At 40.3% G+C, this 3,017-nt stretch overlaps 1 non-coding gene across 1 annotated transcript; it reads right to left on the bottom strand.

Annotated features, from left to right (window-relative positions):
* Positions 1-960: 960 nt before the first annotated feature.
* On the bottom strand, positions 961-1,067 carry LOC141654323 (small nucleolar RNA R71). The gene has a single exon (XR_012547884.1). It is a non-coding gene; the product is annotated as a small nucleolar RNA R71 (small nucleolar RNA).
* Positions 1,068-3,017: the final 1,950 nt, after the last annotated feature.

Genomic DNA, 3,017 nt, shown 5'->3' with positions numbered 1-3,017 from the left:
TCATTTTAATCATCTTGCTTGTTTACTTTTATTGTTATTTAGTTTAGTGATCTTCTTATCTCAACCCAAATTGTGACACCCCTAGACACCACTACTTGCAATCGAAAATCCTACATCAATACCCGTCCCTTGGGATCCGACCTTTACTTGCCTCTTTACTAATAGTAGAGTTGTTTATGAAGATATAAATATTTTTTTGGTCTAGGTGCTCCTAACGACAAGTAACCGAAATCTAAGTTCAAAGCGAACGACCGACCAAAAATGGCGCCGTTGCCGGGGACGGTGTTAACTTGATTTGATTTTCTTTGATTGTTATTAGTTGTGTCTTTCTTTGCCTTGGGGAAGTAAAACTCCTCAAGGTTTGTTCTAATTGTTTTCGAGTTGTTTGATATTTTGCATGTCTAGAAGATCACAAGGTAACTTGTTACCCATTGATCACGAAATTGAAAGGACTTTGACAACCAATAGAAGACTTGCTAGAAATACTTTGAGAGGTATTGGTGAGGTTGTAGATATTCATTCAAATACTATTGAGTTCATCAACCCTTTTTCAAGAGAAGGTGAGGATAACCCAACACAAAATCAACCACACAATTATACCCATCACATTCCGTACCAACCGAGGAGAACCTACCCAATGGAACTTCCACACCACAACACTTAACCGGAAATTTCATTGCAAAATCCGCATTTATCCAATTAGTCGAAAGAAGCCAATTTGGGGGGATGCCTAGTGAAAACCCTCATTCTCACATGGAGACTTTTTGTGACTATTGTGATGCGATTTTACAAACCGGAGTGACTCAAGACCAAATTCGATGGGTCTTATTTCCTTTTTCTCTAATTGGTACCGTGAAACAATGGTTGAAGAGCCTTGATAAGGCTACTCTTGGAATTGACTCTTGGAAGAAGTTGGCTCTAGCTTTCTACAAAAAATTATACCCTCCGGAAAAGACTAACATGCTAAGAGCTCAAATTACGGGTTTTAAGCAAAGGGACGAAGAATCTTTGTATGAAGCTTGGGAGCGATTCAAAGGAACTTGTCGCTCATGTCCTCATCATGGATTAGCGAGTGGTTCTTGCTACAACAATTTTGGAATGGTCTTTATGAAGACTCAATAAACATTCTCAACATGGGATCAAATGGTATGTTCACCGAAGTTGACGATAATCAAACTTGGAACAAGATTGAGGAAATGGCGGTCCATAATTCACAATATAGTAGACCTCGCAAGGCTACTAGAGGAGGAAAGCATGAAGTGGACTCTATTACTCAATTGGGTGCTCAACTTAGTGCTCATATTGATACCATCAACTTGAAGTTTGAAAAAGCTATGGCTAAGCTTGAAGAAGCCTCAAAATCACCAAAGCAACATGTTAATGCCATGGTGGCATCTTCATCAATCCCAAGTGGGATATGTGAGAATTGTGGAACTTTGGGACATGACCAAAGTGAATGTAGGGGAATAAATGAGCAAGTGAATGCCTTTCAAGCATACAAAAGTGGTACCCCTTATTCCAACTATTACAATGAAAACACCAAATTCCATCCAAATCTCTCATACAAAAGCCAAAATGTTCAAAACCCTTAACCAACATACACCCCACCTCCCATAAGAAACCAAAATCAAAGACCTTTTTACAACCAAAATCAAGGTTATCAAAATCAAACCCCATACAATCTACAAAATGACCAAGGTTTTGATGTTCGAAAAGCGGTCCTCCAAATGCAAAAGAATCAACAAGAATTTTTCACTCAAATGCAAAAAGATAGCTAAGCAAAAGACATCACCATCAACAACATCCTAGCCCATAAAAAAATGTTGGAAACTCAAATGACCCAACTAGCATCTTCAAGCTCTCAAAGACAAAAGGGGCAATTACCACCTCAAAGTAATCCCCCAAGACATGAATCGGTTAGTGCCATCCACTTGAGGAGTGGTACAAGTTATGAAGGGCCAAAGAAGCAAGTTGAAGATGAAGTTGTAGAGGCTAGTGACAAGGAAAGAGTTGTGCAAAACTCTAAGGAAGAAGAACCCACAAATCAAGAAGTTTCAAAGAAAAGTGAAGAAAAGGCCAAAGAGAAGGAGCCCGTTGTGATTGGACTTCCATTCCCGAGTCGTCAAGCTAAGCCTAAGTTTGATGACCAACTTGGAAAATTTATGGAGATTGTGAAGAATTTAGAAGTCTCGATTCCTTTCACGGAATTGATCAATCACGTTCCGGCCTATGCAAAGTACATGAAGGACATCCTTACGAAGAAGAAATCAATCCGGAAGCTTTAGACTATTGCCTTCACTAAGGTGAGTAGTGCCATCCTTAAAGGGAGTTCACCTCCAAAACTCAAGGATCCGGGAAGTTTCTCCATTCCGTGCACTATTGGTGACGCTACAATCAACAAAGCTTTATGTGACCTTGGGGCAAGTGTTAGTGTCATGCCATATTCGGTTAGCAAGAGGCTAGGAATGGGAGAACTCAAATGTACCAACATCACGCTTCAAATGGCGGATAGATCAACTAAGACACCTTTAGGGGTATGGGAAGATGTTCCCATGAGAATTGGAAAATTCTTCATCCCGGTGGATTTCGTTATTGTTGACATGGAAGAAGACTCCAACATTCCTATTATCTTAGGAAGACCTTTCTTGCACACCGCGGGAGCGGTGATCGATGTGAAGCATGGAGAGCTCACCCTTGAAGTGGGAGATGAAACCATCACTTTCAATCTTGACAAGACCATGAGAGCTCCCCGATTGCATGAGCCATGTTTTATGGTTGATCACTATAGCCGGAAAGATGATAGGAAGAAGTTGGAATTTCAATGGAGAAAGAAAGTGGATGATACCCCATCAAAAGAACAAGGAAATAGCAACAATAAGAGCTTCAAAAGCTCACCCATGACAAGTGAAGAAGATGGCCCCATTGGCCAAGACAAGAAAGAAGGAGAGTTGTCTCTATCAACTCAAGAAATTTTTAGTGATCAAGTAGACGAGGTTTGCGGTCTTTGGGATGATGAG

This window comes from Silene latifolia, chromosome 4 (assembly GCF_048544455.1).
Source record: "Silene latifolia isolate original U9 population chromosome 4, ASM4854445v1, whole genome shotgun sequence".
NCBI classification, from domain to species: domain Eukaryota; kingdom Viridiplantae; phylum Streptophyta; class Magnoliopsida; order Caryophyllales; family Caryophyllaceae; genus Silene; species Silene latifolia.
Note: the sequence above shows the minus strand (reverse complement) of the source record. Positions and strands in the feature narration are given on the sequence as shown.